General features: G+C 42.2%; 1 protein-coding gene and 1 long non-coding RNA gene across 7 annotated transcripts in view; one reads left to right on the plus strand and one right to left on the minus strand.

Moving 5' to 3' along the window:
* Window positions 1–20,690, plus strand: part of rgs3a (regulator of G protein signaling 3a) — a 228,559-nt gene that overhangs the window by 167,988 nt on the left and 39,881 nt on the right. The window lies entirely within an intron of this gene.
* LOC139552305 (uncharacterized) overlaps window positions 11,889–20,690 on the minus strand; it is a 32,330-nt gene continuing 23,528 nt past the window's right edge. Inside the window, exons 2-3 of the long non-coding RNA XR_011670410.1 lie at window positions 13,416–13,488; window positions 11,889–12,784 (exon numbers count right to left, since the gene is read on the minus strand). This is a non-coding gene — a long non-coding RNA (uncharacterized lncRNA). The remainder of the gene's footprint in view (window positions 12,785–13,415; window positions 13,489–20,690) is intronic.

A 20,690-nucleotide genomic window follows, 5' to 3' on the forward strand; every position in this document is an offset into this window, starting at 1 on the left:
AGTATAGCCTCCGTCCCTCTCCTCGCTCCTACCTGGGCTCGAACCAGGAACACATCGACAACAGCCACCCTCGAAGCAGCGTTACCCATGCAGAGCAAGGGGAACAACTACTCCAAGTCTCAGAGCGAGTGACGTTTGAAACGCTATTAGCGCGCACCCCGCTAACTAGCTAGCCATTTCACATCGGTTACACCAGCCTAATCTCGGGAGTTGATAGGCTTGAATTCATAAACAGCAGAGCTGCTGGCAAAACGCACGAAAGTGCTGTTTGAATGAATGCTTACGAGCCTGCTGGTGCCCACCATCGCTCAGTCAGACTGCTCTATCAAATCATAGACTTAATTATAACATAATAACACACAGAAATACGAGCCTTAGGTCATTAAAAACTTCTTCTTAATAGGGGGCGCCATTTCCACTTTGGGAAATAATTGTGCCCAAATTAAACGGCCTCGTACTCTGTTTTAGATCATATGATATGCATATTATTATTACTATTGGATAGAAAACACTCTGAAGTTTCTAAAACTATTTGAATTATATCTGTGAGTAAAACAGAACTCATTTGGCAGGCAAAGTTCCAAACAGGAAGTGAAAATTCTGAAATGGGTCTCTGTGACAGGTCTTGCCTATTCAATTGCCTTGTATTTATGGATCTGTATGCACTTCATATGCCTTCCACTAGATGTCAACAGGCTGTAGAACGTTGAATGAGGTGTCTAGCCTGATGTGGAACCGAATGAGAGCTTTTGGAGTGACAGGTCAGCCATATTGGCAGTATTTTGCTACGCAGTTGGGAACGCCATATCTTTGTCTGCAATGCGTTAAGTAGACACGAAGAAATGCTCCGTCTGGGACGTTATTGGATACATACGAGAAAAACATACTAAAGATGGATTCTCAACTGAGTTTGACCAGTTAATTCGACTTTTATTATTAGTTTTTGAATTTTTCGTTCCATGCGCCAAACGTTGATGGACACTTGAGCTCCACCATGCTAGCCAAAGTTGCTAATTCGACAGAAGAAATGGACATTATAAAACAAAACAACGATTTATTGTGGAACAAGGATTCCTGGCACTGCATTCTGATGAAAGTTCAGCAAAGGTAAGAGAATATTTATGATGTTATTTCGTATTTTTGTTGAATACGTTGACTCCAACATGGCGGAGAATGGCTGAGCGCTGTCTCAGATTATTGCATGCTGTGCTTTTTACTAAAGTTGTTTTTTTAAATCTAACACAGCGGTTGCATTAAGAACCAGTGTATCTGTAATTCTATGTACAACATGTATTTTTCAGCAAAGTTTATGATGAGTTTTTCGGTTAGATTACGTGACTCTCTAAAATTTCTCCGGACAATTTGGTACATTTTGGCGCCATATTCACAATGTAAAACCAGGATTTGTAGCTATAAATATGCACATTTTCGAACAAAACATAAATGTATTGTATAACATGATGTTATAAGACTGTCATCTGATGAAGTTGTTCAAAGGTTAGTGATTAATTTTATCTCTATTTGTGGGTTTTGTGAAAGCTATCTTTGCGGTGGAAAAATGGCGGTGTGTTTTTGGATATTGTGGTGAGCTAACATAAATATATGTTGTGTTTTCGCTGTAAAACGTTTAAAAAATCGGACATGTTGGCTGGATTCACAAGATGTTTATCTTCCATTTGCTGTACAACATGTATTTTTCATAAATTTTTTATGATGAGTATTTATGTATTTCACATTGCTCTCTGTAATTATTCTGGCTGTTTTGGTGCTATTTGTGATGGTGGCTGCAATGTAAAACTACGATTTATACCTCAAATATGCACATTTTCGAACAAAACATAAATGTATTGTATAACATGATGTTATAAGAATGTCATCTGATGAAGTTGTTCAAGGTTAGTGATTAATTTTATCTCTATTTGTGGGTTTTGTGAAAGCTACCTATGCGGTGGAAACATGGTGAAAACATGGCCATGTGTGTTTGGCTATTGTGGTGAGCTAATATAAATACATATTGTGTTTTCGCTGTAAAACATTTTAAAAATCGGAAATGATGGCTGGATTCACAAGATGTTTATCTTTCATTTGCTGTTTTGGACTTGTGATTTCATGAAATTATATTATATGATATCCCTGTCACATTAGGCTAGGCTATGCTAGTCAGCTTTTTTGATGAGGAGGATCCCGGATCCGGGAGGGAGACTCGTGGTTGAAAAACTAGTTTTAATGACTCCAACATAAGTGTATATAAACTTCCGACTTCAACTGTATATATATATACCTTCCATTATTATTCCCCACAAACCCTACCACCCCTCCCCTAATTGGAGTAAACTAATACAAAATAACACTTACTGTAGGCTTCTACTTCCAGCTTATACATACTATATATTTTATGGACACAATCTATTTTACAATTGTTTGTTTTTAGTCCTGGCCTTCCTCTATTTCTGATGTCCATCCAGTTTGATTTCTATTTGTCATATATTTGTAACTGTACTTTTTCACAAAATTTCTGAACCTATATACATTTTACAGACCCCGTATGTTTTACATTTGTTATCTTGTTGTTACTAGTCCCACCCTTCAGCTCCATTCAACCCCTCCCATCTATCTCTTAACACCATCCACATTGGATTTCTATTTGCCATATATTTTCCAACTGTGCTGTGATGCTTCACAAAAGTTCTGAACATTTCTATTCTCATAGTTTCTACAGATTGTAAATTAAAGATAAAAAATTTTGCTCAACTAATTATTATATTATTGATCGATTGACTATGACTTTTCAAATCACCCAGTATTGCTATCTAGGTAAATGTTGCAATTCTTCAGCTATTCCTGGACCTGTGACCAAAAACGAGTTACATATGGACAGTACCAAAATAAATTATCTAATGATTCTGCCTCCTCACAGCAGAATCTGTGGAGCTGGGGAGGTTGTATCCCTCATATATATAACATTCTATTGGTTGCAATAATTTAAATTGAAAAATGTGAAGTTTTGAATCTGGCGTTGTTTTGCGTGTCAATTCATAAACCATGTGACATGGAGTCGGTACATCGAAAATCTCTTCCCAACTATTTTGCAATTAATATTATGGCACAGCTGTCAATTATTTGGTCCTTAAATGAAACTGGTATATATTTTTATTTATCACAATTTTCTTTAAACAATTTTGGTCTTTAATGCAGGGCCAACAGACAAGTTCCTTACTTTTTCCCCCTTCCACTTGCCTCTTCCTTTTGTTTGCGGTAATGCTGCAATTAGATGGTTGTAATTTTGGGTAGATTTTCATATATCTGTATTAGCTGCATGTGTGACTCCACCAGTCCTATTTATGATATTATTTACAAAGATTATACCTTTTTTTAAATAGAAAAATACATTTTTTTAAATCAATTAGTCTGTTTGAGTTTAACCACAATATTTGTTGTATTATTTGTTCTGTATTTTCAGGTGGATTAAACTGAAATTGCAACCAACTTTCTATGGCTCGTTTAAAAAATAACAATATTTTTGAGATTATTAGCCTACATTGCATATGAAGTGTGACTGGCTCATGATGGATGTCCTGAGAAAATGCTAAAATGTTTTCCTGTTTGTTGTCACTCCTGTTGGCTCCCCGACGTGGGGGTTAGTGCTCTCTGATTGGCTCAATATCAAGTTGTTGGCCACTGACGAGCATTTAGATTCTACAAGTAGAAACAGCAGGTTTCGGGCCAGCTAGCAGCAGGTCCCTCTTTTGTTCCAGCAAGAGATGGAACGGCCTACCACTGTAATAACTATCTATCGGCAGTGAGATGTCTTTCATGCTTTAGAGTTAGGGTTAGGGAAAATAGGATTTTGAATAGGAATCTATTTTTTGATCCCCACAAGGATAGTAAAACAAACGTGTGTGTTTAGGAGGGAGAAAGAGAGAGCAGGATAAAGGGGTAAGAGAGGCAGGAGGTATGGTTGTGTACTGAAATAGTTTTTGTATACAAAATGTATGTGTTTGTTGACCACTTCTTGATGGTCTTGGTTGTCCATTAACACAGCATATTTACAGGTCAAACAGGTCTGCTGGCCAGTAGTGTGACTGTCTGCTGTTAGTGGGTGGTAAGTAAGTATCTGAGAGCACAGCAGAGGCTATGGAGAAAGGGAGCTTTTTTCCAGCTGATAAGGAGAGAGCGAGGGAAGGAGAGGAGAGAGCGATAGAGGAGAGTGAGTGAGAGCATGAGTGCAAGTAAGTGTATGTGAGCAATATAGAGAGAGACAGTGTATGTGAGCGATATAGAGAAAGACCTCTAGTGGAAGCTTTAGCTGCTGGTCCGATAGGGAGCCTTAAATGGCGTTGTGTTCTCTGCATGGATGGAAGGAGGGAGGGAGGAATGTAGCTACTGTAGTGGGCTCAGCCTATTGGTCTTGGCAGATTCTGGGGGTAATTTGACTACTTATTGGCGTCATCGACCCAGCTCTACAGCTGTGTTTCCATTATTTAAAAGGATGTCAGCCCCTCACATTAAATCATGTCATCTCTAGGTTAGGGATCTAGATTGTGTGTGTGTTTCTCCTTTCACCTCTGACCCACATGGTTTTACAGACGTATTGAAGGCAGGCTAACATCCATACATGAAAAATGCTGAACACATGCACTGTATTTACTCTCTGACACTTCCAGGGCCAAGTGGCACCCAACTCAGCTTCACATCCAGTAAGGCACTGTTTTTTAATGTGCTGCTGCTGCCCTCACAAGTCTAGCCAGTGACACAATCAATCACAGAACTCTCAACCCTGCACATCCATGCACATAATATTGTTCACCTTACTACATTTTTTTCATTAATATGAATATGAACAAATTATGAATTTCAAGTGTGATGTAAAGCTTCTGTCCACCTGTCCTTCCTTCCTTCCTTCCTTCCTTCCTTCCTTCCTTCCTTCCTTCCTTCCTTCCTTCCTTCCTTCCTTCCTTCCTTCCTTCCTTCCTTCCTTCCTTCCTTCCTTCCTTCCTTCCTTCCTTCCTTCCTTCCTTCCTTCCTTCCTTCCTTCCTTATATTTACATGTACATTTAAGTAATTTAGTATAGACTCTTATCCAGAGCGACTTAGTTAGTCCATTCACCAATAAGATAGCTAGGTGGGTGCTCCGTAGGCAAGCACCATGGTCTTGTAGAGGATGCGAGCTTCGACTGGAAGCCAGTTTAGTGTGTGGAGGAGTGGGGTGACATGGGAGAACATGGGAAGGTTGAAAACCAGGCGGGCTGCAGCGTTCTGGATAAGTTGCAGGGGTTTGATGGCACAAGCGGGGAGCCAACAGCGAGTTGCAGTAGTCCAGATGGGAGATGACAAGTGCCTGGATTGGGACCTGCATCGCTTCCTGTGTGAGATAGGGTCGTACTCTACAGATGTTGTAGAGCATGAACGACAGGGTGGTGTCCGGGATCACGGCAAGGTTCTTTGCACTCTGGGAGGGTGACACTATGGAGTTTTCAACTGTGAAGGAGAGGTCTTTGAGCCGGCAGGCCTTCCCCGGGAGGAAGAGCAGCTCTGTGTTGTCGATGCTAAGCTTGAGGTGTTGAGCCAACATCCATGGTGAGATATCTGCCAGGCACGCAGAGATGAGTGTCGCCACCTGGGTGTCAGAAGGGGGGAAAGAGAAAAGTATTTGAGTGTCATCCGCATAGCAATGATAGGAGAGACCATGTGAGGATATGACAGAGCTGAGTGACTTGGTCTATAGAGAGAAGAGGAGAGGGCCTAAAACCGAGGCCTGGGGTACACCAATAGTGAGAGTATGGGGTGCAGATCTTCTCCACGTCACCTGGAAGGAGCGGCCTGCCAGGTAGGATGCAATCCAAGAGTGTGCAGAGCCTGACACCCAGCCCTGAGAGGGTGGAGAGAAGGATCAGATGGTTCACTGTGTTGAAGGCAGCGGATAGATCTAGGAGGATGAGAACAGATGAGAGAGAGAGTCAGCTTTGGCAGTGTGAAGAGCCTCCGTGACACAGAGAAGAGCAGTCTCGGTTGACTGACCTGTCTTGAAGCCTGACTTATTAGGGTCAAGAAAATCATTTTGAGAGAGTGAAAACAAGAGAGTTGATCAGAGACAGCACGCTCAAGTCTTTCGGAAAGAAAATAAAGCAGGGATACAGGTCTAAAGTTTTTAAAGTCAGATGAGTGGAGTGTTGGTTTCTTGAGTAGAGTAGCGACTCTGGCCATTTTGAAGTCAGAAGGGATGTAGCCAGTGGTCAGGGATGAGTTGATGAGGTAAGTGAGGAATGGGAGGAGGTCTCCAGAGATGGTCTGGAGAAGGGAGGAGGGGATGGGGTTGAGCGGGCAGACCTCACTAGATGCAAGATTTCATCTGGAGAGAGAGGGGAGAAAGAGGTTAAGGCACAGGGTACTTAGTTCTGTGTGAGTGGGACCAGTGGACTCAATAGTGAATGAGGAGTGGATGTTGTCAATCTTCTATTCAACGTGGTTGACAAAGACGTCAACAACTTTGGGGAAGGGGGTGGATGATTTAGGGAGGAGAATGTGGAAAAGAGTTTCCTAGGGTTAGAAGCTTGAAATTTAGAGTGATAGAAAGTGGCTTTAGCAATGGATACAGAGGAAGAGAAAGTAGAGAGGAGGGAGTGAAAGTACGATACAGATGGCAGTAGGACACAGCGTGTGAATGACCCCTACAGTATTACCACATAGCCCATCTGGGTTAAAAACTATTCTCTACATTGGTTTACACCATAGGGAAGTATACCCTGCAGTATCCAACATAGCCCCATGCCTTGTCTCTGTGTACAGTCGTGGCCCAAATTTTGAGAATGACACAAATATTAATTTTTACAAGGTTTGCTGCTTCAGTGTCTTTAGATATGTTTGTCATATGCTACTATGGAATACTGAAGTATAATTACAAGCAATTCATAAGTGTCAAAGGCTTTTATTGACAATTACATGAAGTTGATGCAAAGAGGCAATATTTGCAGTGTTGACCCTTCTTTTTCAAGACCTCTGCAATCCGCCCTGGCATGCTGTCAATTAACTTCTGGGCCACACCCTGACTGATGGCAGCCCATTCTTGCATAATCAATGCTTGGAGTATGTCAGAATTTATGGGTTTTTGTTTGTCCACCCGCCTCTTGAGGATTGACCACAAGTTCTCAATGGGATTAAGGTCTGGGGAGTTTCCTGGCCATGGACCCAAAATATCGATGTTTTGTTCCCCAAGCCACTTAGTTATCACTTTTGCCTTATGGCAAGGTGCTCCATCATGCTGGAAAATGCATTGTTCGTCAGCAAACTGTTCCTGGATGGTTGGGAGAAGTTGCTCTCGGAGGATGTGTTGGTACCATTCTTTATTCATGGCTGTGTTCTTAGGCAAAATTGTGAGTGAGCCCACTCCCTTGGCTGAGAAGCAATCCCACACATGAATGGTCTCAGGATGCTTTACTGTTGGCATGACACAGGACTGATGGTAGCGCTCACCTTGTCTTCTCCGGACAAGCTTTTTTCCGGATGCCCCAAACAATCGGAAAGGGGATTCATCAGAGAAAATGACTTTACCCCAGTCCTCAGCAGTCCAATCCCTGTACCTTTTGCAGAATATCAGTCTGTCCCTGATGTTTTTCCTGGAGAGAAGTGGCTTCTTTGCTGCCTTTCTTGACACCAGGCCATCCTCCAAAGGTCTTCGCCTCACTGTGCGTGCAGATGCACTCACACCTGCCTGCTGCCATTCCTGAGCAAGCTCTGTACTGGTGGTGCCCCGATCCCACAGCTGAATCAACTTTAGGAGACGGTCCTGGAGCTTGCTGGAGTTTCTTGGGCGCCCTGAAGCCTTCTTCACAACAATTGAACCGCTCTCCTTGAAGTTCTTGATGATCCGATAAATGGTTGATTTAGGTGCAATCTTACTGGCAGCAATATCCTTGCCTGTGAAGCCCTTTTTGTGCAAAGCAATGATGACGGCACGTGTTCCCTTGCAGGCAACCATGGTTGACAGAGGAAGAACAATGATTCCAAGCACCACCCTCCTTTTGAAGCTTCCAGTCTGTTATTCGAGCTCAATCAGCATGACAGAGGGATCTCTAGCCTTGTCCTCGTCAACACTCACACCTGTGTTAATGAGAGAATCACTGACATGATGTCAGCTGGTCCTTTTGTGGCAGGGCTGAAATGCAGTGGAAATGTTTTTTGGGGATTCAGTTCATTTGCATGGCAAAGAGAGACTTTGCAATTAATTGCAATTCATCTGATCACTCTTCATAACATTCTGGAGTATATGCAAATTGCCATCATACAAACTGAGGCAGCAGACTTTGTGAAAATTAATATTTGTGTCATTCTCAAAACTTTTGGCCACGACTGTATATACCTACACAAATTATGGCGGCTTTTAAAGGAAACATACTTGACCTTCTGAGAGATGTGTGAGTGGCTTGCATCAAGCATAGTTAACTATTTACGGGCAGGGCTTGATTTAGGTAAAAAACACAAATTCCACAATGTAGATATTTTACATCTCTTGTGGATAGTTTATTTTAATTTTTATGAAGAATGTATTGATTGTTATTTCTTAGAATTGTTTTAGAAAAAAACACCAATATGTTTCGACCAGGTCCATCACCGCCACCTCCCATTGGACAGCGGGAGAAAGGCATTGTGGGATATTTATACCCAACTCCCCCCCCGTGGATCACGGCATGTTCTCCAAGGCTGTCAGAGACACCTCGTCATTTAGTGATTGTTGCTCTGTGTTACCAAACATCACACTAGATGAGAAGGATGGAGAAAGAGAGGGGCAAATGTTCTGGTCTCCTCCATCCTTCTCACCTCTTAGCTATGTGGTGTTTACATTTTCCTTTAGTAGTTCTGATTTACATGGTCTGGTCCTCTTTTTTCCGCTCTGCTCTTTTTCTCTCTGTTTGAAGCCTTTAGGCTTCATAAGGACAGAGAGAAAGAGAAAGATAGTTAGAGAGATTGGCACCCACCAAGAGTGAGCTGGACTCAATCTCAATGTGATGACAAAATCACAATGGCTTCTTTTTTTCCACGCATCACACATGTGCCTGAACTCCTTGTCTACTTCACTTGTAGTGCTGGAATATTTCTTAGAAATGTGTACCTCACATGCAGTTCGTAACATTGACTATGCAATTTGTGTATTAACAAATTTTATTAAATTGAATGATCTGCCACTACACCCTATTACACACAGAACCCAGCCCAGGATATAGCCTAGCCCTCAACAAAGATACATCACACTCATATACAGTCCCTGTCTGACTCAGAGCTGCAGGTTATTTTCAGAGGGTTACACTTGGAATGAGTGTTTAGAAAAGTGCATAGAGAGCATTCCAGGCGACACAGGTGCTGGGGTAATCTGAGTTTACAAGGTCAAGCCATTAAATTGATGGGAGTTGGATCTCTGTTTGAAATCGCTACATAAACACATTCAATCTTAACAAGCTGTGGAAAACAGAATTTTATTGTGTTTACTGAGAGAGTTTACATTTTTCTGTAGAACCACACACGAGGATGCACAGAAACATACATTGCATTCGGAAGGTATTCAGACCCCTTGACTTTTTTTGTTACGTTACACGAAGGGGTGGGCAACTCCAGCCCTTAGGGGCCTGATTGGTGTCACACTTTTCCTCCATCCCTAGCAAACACAACTGATCAAATTGCATTCTAAACTGAAGATCATGATTAGGTGATTATTGGAGTCAGGTGTGTTAGCTGGGGCTGGGGCAAAACTGTGACACCAATCAGTTCCCTGCAGACTGGAATTGCCCACCCATATCGGTTACAGCCTTATTCTAAAATTGATTCTTTCATAACTCTATACACAATATCCCATAATGGCAAAGAAAAACATGTTTTTAGACATTTAGACATCCAGAGATGTTCAATCGGGTTCTAGTCTGGGCTCTGGTTGGGCCACTCAAGGACATTCAGAGACTTGTCCTGAAGCCACTCCTGCGTTGTTTTTGCTGTGTGCTTACGGTTGTTGTTCTGTTAGAAGTTTAACCTTCGCCCCAGTCTGAGTGCTCAGAGTGATCTGGAGCAGGTTTTGATCAAGGATCTCGCTGTACTTTGCTCCGTTCATCTTTCCCTCAATCTTGACTAGTCTCCCAGTCCCTGCTGCTGAAAAACATCCCCACAGCACGATGCTGTCAACCACTATGCTTCACCGTAGGGATGCCAGGTTTCTTCCAGATGTGACACTTGGCATTCAGGCCAAGGAGTTCTTGGTTTCATCTGACATGAGAATCTTGTTTCTCGTGGTCTGAGAGTCCTTTAGCTGCCTTTTGGCAAACTTCAAGCGGGCTGTCATGTGCCTTCCGTCTGGCCACTCTACCATAAAGGCCTGATTGGTGGAGTGCTGCATAGATGGTTGTCCTTCTGGAAGGTTCTCCCATCTCTACAGAGGAACTCTGGAGCTCGGTCAAAGTGACCATCAGATTCTTGGTCACCTCCCTGACTAAGTCCCTTCTCCCCCGATTGCTCAGTTCTGCCAGGCGGCCAGCTCTAGGAAAAGTCTTGGTGGTTCCAAACATCTTCCATTTAAGAATGATGGAGACCACTGTGTTCTTTGGGACCTTCAATGCTGCAGACATTTGTTGGCACCCTTCCCCAGATCTGTTTCTCGACACAATCCTGTCTCGGAACTCTATGGACAATTCCTTCAATCTCATGGCTTGGTTTTTGCTCTGACATACACTGTCAACTGTGAGACCTTATATAGACAGGTGTGTGCCTTTCCAAATCATGTCCAATCAATTTAATTTACCTCAGTTGGACTCCAATCAAGTTTAGAAACATCTCAATGATGATCTATGGAAAATGGATACACCTGATCTCAATTTCGAGTCTCATAGCAAAGGGTCTGAATACTTATGTAAATAAGGTATTTCTACACACACACACACACACACACACACACACACACACACACACACACACACACACACACACACACACACACACACACACACACACACACACACACACACACACACACACACACACACACACACACACACACACACACACACACACACACACAAAGGCAGGCACACTCTCAGCTGGAAACATCCTTGCAGCCCATGTTACCAAAATAAATACAACTTTCGTCAATGGTCTGGTGCTTGGGACATCATCAGATGGAACTAGTGTCACAGCTAAGCCCCGAGCACATGAACGTCACACCTAAAAATGGCCCGTGAACAATTTGACCTTCTTCTCTGCAAATAGATCACACAATGCACAGTATCCCCTCTGAAAGCTAAAGTAAATACTCCCTCACTGTCATACAGCTTAGTAATACGATTCACACTATGATTAAACTCACCTACTTTATCTCTCTGACTATCTGCTACCTCTATCTGTCACATCTCCTCCATTCATCCATTCAGCACTTGTTAAACAAGACAGTTGACTCAATAGTCTGGAAGTGATTGATGTTTTGTAATCAAGGCACCAGGGTAGGATGAATTAATGCTATCAAATTAAATCCACACCTAACGATAATTAAAAAAAATAATAATCTAATTCAAGTGAACAGGAGCGTTCACACTACAACGATAACTACAAAAAGAGTGGAGAATGATAACGGGAGCTATCATTTGGACCAAAATAAAAAAAAATCCCTGTCCCTCCAACGATGAAACATCGACAACCAATCAAAAACATGTTCTGTTGAAGCGTTTTTGGTTCTTTGTGCAAGAGGCTGCTCAGAGAGGAGAGGAGGCAGAGCTTACGGTAAGCTTGCCTGAATAGCTGGCCATGTGTGAGCATATTGGTGGCCACATTAATTATAGGACGAGATGGGAGAATAATGATCCACGAACAACAGTGCATGAGAAGGCCATATTTTATGTTGGTAAGCCTATTAACAACGATACATCCTGACAAAAATATACACTTTGACTGGCCTGCTAATGTGCATTTCTGGACCTTGTAAACTGTCTAGAATAGACCCATAACTGATTCAAATGGTTGCATAATCAGGCCTAGGCTGTATGCAGTTAGCATTCAAAACAGGACAGTTAGCATGAAGCATTCAAAACAGGACATTTGAGACAAAAATTGGTGCTCACTTGATAAAAATAATACATTCCAGATTGCGCTGTGTTGTTGTAGCCTAGGTAAAATACTTTCCTGGTTTAAAAATGTAGGCCTGATTAATAGTGGAGCGCATGTCCGGAACTGCAGAGCGCAGCCTGATTTTTCCATAATATGTTCACTTTTTTTCATTCACTTCGACAAGTAAATATTTATAGACCTACTATTTAGCTAATGAATGGCCTAATATCTAGATAATATTTCTTACTTCGGTTACACTATAGCGTCTCTCATCCAGCTGTTCCTGAGGACATTGGTTTGTAGAATAGTTTGTTTTATACTAGGCCTAATAGCCTTTTCGCAATAAGAAACAATTCAGCTAGTTGCTGAATATAAAATAGGCCTTGGCCAAATGATCTGTCAGGGAAAGTTAAGGAGAGAGAGTGCATTGGTGTGATCACTTTGTCCTGTGATGTTAAGATTGTTGCACTGACCATTGCTGACCAACTGACCAACTGACTTTATGCAGAATCAATTGAAGAGGCAATAATACTTCTGGGGTTTGTGAGAAGCAGTAGTATTATAATCATGGTATGTCAATTATAATCATGGTATGTCAAAACAGCACCGTCTTCAGTTGGTTAGTCATGGTATGTGAGGACCACAAAGACCAGACCACAGAGTTGAGCTGTATTTCTCTCCTCCTCTGTCCAGAAGAAGGATATAGAGTGGTCTAAAGGAGAGAGAGAGAGGGAGAGAGGGATAGACAGAGTGAGGGAGGGATGTTGCAGGGCAGAAACACAGTAGGCCTACAAAACAGAACAGAACAGAATGGAACGGAACATTTGCTCCTGTTCTATAATGTAATTTGTATCATCGTTAAGCCATTCACTGTTCTCTCCAATAGGAACCAGATGGAGATGAGAGAAAAAGTTGATCACTAACATTTGTATTTGATGTCGAGGCACTTTCAGGTCATGAATTTCGGTTCATGGATGAAGACTTCGTGTTTTACTTAGCTGAAAAGCAATTAAAGTAGAAGCCAATTTCCAATGAAAGTGCTGGCCTTGAGAAAGTACATGGCTGAATTGCAGTATCAAGGCCAGGGAGCTTTCCAGTGAGGTTATAACTCTGTCCTCTCTGTGTAGTTTGCCTTAATGTCAAGTGTGTGTGGTCTGTCACTACCTGCTGTTAGTACAGACTATTCAAAGTAGTCCAGTATCAATACAACACATTACACAATATCTCTTTGAGTCCTGGAAGAAAAGTTCCCTTGTTAAGCAATTGTCACCAATAAAAGTTACTTCAGCTGACACTTCCCCATCTGCATTTTATCAAAACACTTTAACTACTTGAACTCTCACCTCCTTTCTGACCAGATCTGGGCTTTGGATCATACTGGGCAACATGTTTCTGGTGTAGTTCCTCAGCTGGTAGCTAGAGTGCACAGTGAGAGAAGAGCACAGCGTTGCTGTGAAAAGGCCTCTTATTCTGACCTTTACAGTGCATAACAACAGTCCCAACAGCCAGTTAGCAAGCCAAGTCACTACGTGGCAAACACAATGCAGGTTTCCATTGACCCAGTTTTGTTCAACACGGGTGGATTTTTATTTTGTCAAACTTTCTTTATTGTGACAAATGATGATGGAAACTGTGTTTTTCAAATAAATTATGATTGTAGAATCATTTTGAAGGTATGCGATGCAATTGATTTTATCATACAGTGCATTTGGAAAGTATTCAGACCCCTTGACTTTTTCCACATTTTGTTAAATTACAGCCTTATTCTAAAATGGATTTAAAAAAAAATACAAATCCTCATCAGTCTACACACAATACCCCATAATGACGAAGCGAAAACAGGTTTTTAGAAATGTTTGCAAATTTATAAAGATTAAAAAACAGAAGTACTTTATTTACATAGGTATTCAGACCCTTTGCTATGAGACTCGAAATTTAGCTCAGGTACATCTTGTTTCCATTGATCATCCTTCATATGTTTCTAGAACTTGATTGGAGTCCACCTGTGGTAAATTCAATTGATTGGACATGATTTGTAAAGGCACACACCTGTCTATTTAAGGTCCCACAGTTGACAGTACAAAAACCAGCCATGAGGTCAAAGTAATTGTCCGTAGAGCTCCGAGACAGGATTGTGTTGAGACACAGGAAGCTCTGGGGAAGGGTACCAAATTTTTTTGCAGCATTTATGGTCCCCAATAACACTGTGGTCTCCATCATTCTTAAATGGAAGAAGTTTGGAACCACCAAGATTCTTCCTAGAGCTGGCCGTCCGGCCAAACTGAGCAATCGTGGCAGAAGGGCTTGGTCAGGGAGGTGAACAATAACCGAGTTCCTCTGTGAAGATGGGAGAACCTTCCAGAAGGACAACCATCTCTGCAGCACTCCATCAATCAGGCCTTTATGGTAGAGTGGCCAGATGAAAGCCACTCTTCAGTAAAAGGCAAATGCCAGCCCTCTTGGAGTTTGCCAAAAGGCACCTAAAGGACTCTCAGACCATGAGAAACAAGATTCTTTGGTCTGATGAAACCAAGATTGAACTCTTTGGCCTGAATGCCAGCGTCACGTCTGGAGGAAACCTGACACCATACATCCCATGCTGTGGGGATGTTTTTCAGCGGCAGGGACTTCAGGAGGAATGACTTTGATAGCAGCAATGAAACTATTTAGCTAGTAAGAGGAGATCTCTCAACAATCACTCTCATGAGCACATTGGTACTAGTCTGGGCTTGGTTAGATAAATAGCAAAGGGCTAAGTACTCTTGACAAATGAAGGTGATACCATATGGTTTCTGGCATTGTCTCAAAATCATAAAGTCTCTGAAATTTATTCTTTATTGTTTCCATAATGAAAGGTACCCTAGCAATGTTGTCTCCCCTGCTCTCAACGATCCTGCCAAATTACTCAGTATCACAATAGCCTTTGGATGCACACGTGCAAGCCTTCTCCATCCCTCCATCCTGAATTAAATTCATATTCTCCTCCTCCCTCCCTCTCTTTGTAATCTCTTGTATTTTGGCCTGGCACGTGCCACTCTTACTTTTCCTCAAGCATTTCCTTAATGTTCCTCTCCTCTGATCCTTCCACGTCTCATCTATTAAACTCCCTATTGTAGAAGATCATGTCTAGGTGGTGGGTATGTGAGATGATGTCTGTATGTGATAGAATTTGAGTGTATGTAATTGCCCTCGAGAGAAAAAGAGAGAGAAAGATAAATATAATCTGTATATCTGTTCATGTGATCGTATTAGTCTGAGTTGGTAGATGATGGTGTGTGTCATTGTGTGTGTGTGTGTGTGTGTGCACGTGTGTGTGAGAGAGTCTGAGTATATGTTTTATGTCGGTATGTGTGTATAAATCTGAGTATTAAGTGTGTGTGTATGAAACAATTGGTGTCTTCTCTCAATGCGTGCCTCACTGAGCATAGTTGTAGATAAACCAACTGTCCAGTAGGAGGTGCTTCCCAGCATTCATCATGGAAACTCATACATGGAAATTTATATTCAAATATTGTATTTTTCTTAGAGTAATTGTCATGATTTTTTAAATATGTTGACTTATAAAAAACTATGGGAAACCTTTAAGGAAAGCATTCTCAAAACACACAAATTTCTTATAAAATTCACAGATGACTCATATTATTCATATAATTAGTTTCATGTATGTCATACCATATCTATGTAGGAAATTCACCAAAATCATGTATTCAATTGTGCATATCATCACTCTTTTCCATATGGGGAAATAGATTGGTGGAAGTACATACAGGCTGTCAGGGCATACGTATACATACAGTATATATATTGTAACGATCTTCTTCATCTGAGGAACAGGAAAGATCGGACCAAAACGCAGCGTGGTAAGTGTCCATGTTAATTTATTATAACTGAACACAAAAATACAAAATAACAAAGTGAATGTAAGAAACGAAAATCTAAACAGTCCTGAAAGGTGCAACAACACAAAACAGGAAACAACTACCCACAAACCACAGGTGGGAAAAGGCTACCTAAGTATGGTTCTCAATCAGAGACAACGATAGACAGCTGCCTCTGATTGAGAACCACACCCGGCCAAACACATAGAAACAGAAAACATAGAACAAAAACATAGAATGCCCACCCCAACTCACGCCCTGACCAAAATAGAGACATAAAAAAGGAACTAAGGTCAGGGCGTGACATATACAGTATGTGTATATATGTGTATATATATTTAGGTGTGAAGTCATTACGTCCAGCTGTTTCTATCGACGCGACAGTTCAATGGAAATGCACCCTAGCAGCAAATTGTCGCATCCATTTTCTCTGCAAACTTTCTAAATGTCGACAAAAAAATCACAGGAGAAGGTAATGGAAACATAGCTACAGTGCTAAATCTATAACTTTCGCTCTGCCAGCGGTTTAGGGAACGACAACTGAAAAACGAGATATAGACAAAGAGTTGTGAGGGGTGCCTAGAGTGGTGTTGTGGTAGTAAAGTTCCAGGCTGAAGCAGAACGACTGTAACATTGACATTGTCCCTTTCTGTTATCTTAGCTAGCTCCTAAACATATGTAACGATGCTACGTGGTCTACAGTATCAGTGTTTCTCTATGTTTCAGAGAACACAGCTGCGGTTACAGAAGCATTTAGCACAGGACACAACTGAGTGTACCACTCCAAACCACTGGCCAAACGGGTGGCTGTATTCTGGTTGTCTGCGACAATCTGAGGGGACAAAGGGTCATCGGGGGTCAGTCTCATGTGGAACATTGGAGCTGGATGCGTCCAGTGAAACACTGAATGGGTAACATGTAAATATTTGCAGTGTGGAGTAAACAGTTTGGGTGTACAGGACATTCAACCCACGCCAAGGCCCGTCTAGTCTAGTCTCCATTTAAAAATACCTGACTGGAGCACATGTGGGTTTTTAAAATGGCTTTTGATGTATCGTATTTTACAGTTCATCTTGTCTTGACTGGCGTTTATATAGTAATTGAATCACATGTTTTATTGACATTACAAGTACAATACATGAGGTAGGCCTATAGCAGGAGACTTTCTCAGTGGGTTTTGTGAGGTTTGTTCCCAATCATCCCGAGTAAGGTTTTCACCACTTCTTCCCCGTGACCATTACTAATGGGTTTAGAACAGCATATATGAACTCACCGTCCTTTTATCCAAACTTGATGCTCATGATACATGTGCCATTGTTTGTCCAGCTCCAACATCATCATCAGGGAGGTTTTGGGAAGAAGAAGAAAGGGAGGATATGATTGTAAGTGTGTGTGTGTGTGTGTGTGTGTGTGTGTGTGTGTGTGTGTGTGTGTGTGTGTGTGTGTGTGTGTGTGTGTGTGTGTGTGTGTGTGTGTGTGTGTGTGTGTGTGTGTGTGTGTGTGTGTGTGTGTGTGTGTGTGTGTGTGTGTGTGTGCATCTGTGTGTAAAGAGGCATTAACGTGGAAAGGATAAGCCTTTATTGTCCATATCCTGTATCACTCTGTCATAGAGTAAACTAAGGCACTGGCATAGCTTACATAACCCTGGGTAGCCACATTTTCTTAGGGGAAGAAACCCTCGTCAGTTGTTGTAAAAATGAAGGATCAGGGGTCTTTTTGTTGTCTGGGTCTTGAGTGTTAATCTCCCATTTTGGCTTCTCTCTCTAACTCTCTCCGTTTTGATGACCAGTTGGCAAGTCCTGCTAGGATTAGAGCTGATGGATGTGAAGAATGGGGTTGTGGAGGAATTCAGCTTTCGGGGAAAGAGGCAGGTGTACTGTTGAGAATGGAGCATAAGTCAAGGTAGAAGACACATTAATGATGAAGTAGGCCTTGTGTTTTGATGGCTATTGCCGTGGTTACACCTCTGAGACAAATGTTCCAAAAGTCCAATGCAGTGCAATGTTGTTCATAAACGATGGTTTGAATTCCATCCTATGAAGCTTTGGCCAAAAGTAGTGTACAACGTAGGGAATAGGGAGCCATTTTCTACTCGCCCACAGTCACAATGCCCACCTCTCTGTATTTATACCCATTCCTGAGTGGTCTAGAAACGCAATTCCAGAAGGTATGTGGCCTGATAACACAGTTCCATGTTCCCCACCTCACCCTGTTCGGCTAAGTGTTAGTACATTTGTCCTGCATTAGCTTTATCTAAGTGGATTTGGTAGGGATGAGTATTGGCCTGTGACATATTTACTCTTCAAACCTGCTGCATTATTCTGCAAGGTTAGCGCATGATGCTAGGTTATAAAGACAACTTAATGGATGCTTGTGTGGTGCTCTACATGGCATGAATGCCAACCCAGATAAAGATAGATGTAATGGATAAAGCATGATCCAAATGCACTTCAGTGTGCTGGGGTAAATATACTGTGAGACTTGAGGATGGACACATTTAGATCTGGGAGAATGCTAGCTAAATATATGCATTCTCCAAGGGGATGCCGCTTGACAGGCAGGAAGAGTGGAAGACATTTTGGCTCTGACATGAGAGGGGAAGAGCAGGCTCGCAGGGTGACTACAATAGCGGGTCTTCTTAGAAGAGTGATCAGAATGAGGTTGTCATGGGCTTATGAAGGAGTGTCAGAATGTTCTGATGTGGAGGCTTTTCTCTGTAACGTTGGCTGTCTGTCAAAACCTCCCTGCTTTATTGTTTTACTGCTCGATTTTCCAAGAGATAATACAGGCCATAGTTAAACTAGAGGACTCTGTGTGCTTTTGTTTAACTTTTTATATGCCGTTTCATTTGGAAATGGTAGACATTGGCCCTGCACACTGACAAACTGTTTTCATTATTTACTGTTCTTCACGACTGCGAAGGTGCCAAATATTACAGCTCTGTAATGCAATAATGCATTTGGCCAGCACTTGCAGAAATGTTTATGTGTGTGTTTGTAACCAAGTGAAAACAACAGAGAGAAAGAGGGTGAGAGAACCAAGTGGAGAGGAGAGAGTGAGTGATTGAGTGAGTATCAAGTGGAGAGAGAGAGAGAGAGAGAGAGAGAGAGAGAGAGGGAGAGAGAGAGAGAGAGAGAGAGAGAGAGAGAGCGAGAGAGAGCGAGAGAGAGCGAGAGAGAGAGAGAGAGAGAGAGAGAGAGAGAGAGAGAGAGAGAGAGAGAGAGAGAGAGAGAGAGAGAGAGAGAGAGAGAGAGAGAGAGAGAGAGAGAGAATCAAGTGGAGAGAGAGAGGGAGAATCAAGTGGAGAGGAGAGGGAGAGAGGGAGGGAGATTCAAGTGGAGAGAGAGAGAGGGAGAGAGATTCAAGTGGAGAGAGAGAGAGGGAGAGAGGGAGAATCAAGTGGAGAGAGAGAGAGAGAGAGAGGGAGAATCAAGTGGAGAGAGAGAGAGAGAGAGAGAGAGAGAGAGAGAGAGAGAGAGAGAGAGAGAGAGAGAGAGAGAGAGAGAGAGAGAGAGAGAGAGAATCAAGTGGAGAGAGAGAGGGAGAATCAAGTGGAGAGGAGAGGGAGAGAGGGAGGGAGATTCAAGTGGAGAGAGAGAGAGGGAGAGAGGGAGAATCAAGTGGAGAGAGAGAGAGAGAGAGAGGGAGAATCAAGTGGAGAGAGAGAGAGAGAGAGAGAGAGAGAGAGAGAGAGAGAGAGAGAGAGAGAGAGAGAGAGAGAGAGAGAGAGAGAGAGAGAGAGAGAGAGAGAGAGAGAGAGAGAGAGAGAGAATCAAGTGGAGAGAGAGAGGGAGAATCAAGTGGAGAGGAGAGGGAGAGAGGGAGGGAGATTCAAGTGGAGAGAGAGAGAGGGAGAGAGGGAGAATCAAGTGGAGAGAGAGAGAGGGAGAGAATCAAGTGGAGAGGAGAGAGGGAGATAGGGAGAGAATCAAGTGGAGAGGAGAGAGGGAGGGATATGTGAGGAATGACAGGTCACCAGCTACAGCCACTACAGTGTTGGCCTCCACCCAGCCAGCTGGCTGTTCTCTAATCTAATCGGAGACTCCCTTTGTTGAACAGCTCAATGTCAAAGAAACTATTCAAACTCTTTTAAGGAGACATTTATTCACAGCCTTAATCTTTAATATTAACATTATATGAATTAGTCTTCTGAATGCTTAGATTTACATGAGCAATTTTGATCAATTCTGTAGGCACTACATACAGTGCATCTGGAAAGTATTCAGACCACATGACTTTTTCCACATTTTGTTACATTACAGCCTTATTCGAAAATTCATTAAATAATTTCCCCCCTCTCATCAATCTACGCACAATACCCCATAATGACAAAGCAAAAACAGGTTTTTAGAAGTTTTTGCTAATTTATTCTAAGTGTTAAATGAAAATGTCAATGTCATGTAAGTATTCAGATCTTTTACTCAGTACTTTGTTGAAGCACTTTTGGCAGCGATTACAGCCTCAAGTCTTCTTGGGTATGACGCTACAAGCTTGGCACACCTGTATTTGAGGTTCTCCCATCTCCACAGAGGAACTCTGGAGCTATGTCAGAGTGACCATCGGGTTCTTCGTCACCTCCCTGACCAAGGCCCTTCTCCCCTGATTACTCAGGCGTACCCTGCCCCAGATCTGTGCCTTGACCAAATCCTGTCTCGGAGCTCTACAGATAATTCTTGGTTTTTGCTCTGACATGCACTGTCAACTGTTGGACCTCATATCGACAGGTGTGTGTCTTTTCAA

Source organism: Salvelinus alpinus, chromosome 24, assembly GCF_045679555.1.
Source record: "Salvelinus alpinus chromosome 24, SLU_Salpinus.1, whole genome shotgun sequence".
Lineage (NCBI taxonomy): Eukaryota > Metazoa > Chordata > Actinopteri > Salmoniformes > Salmonidae > Salvelinus > Salvelinus alpinus.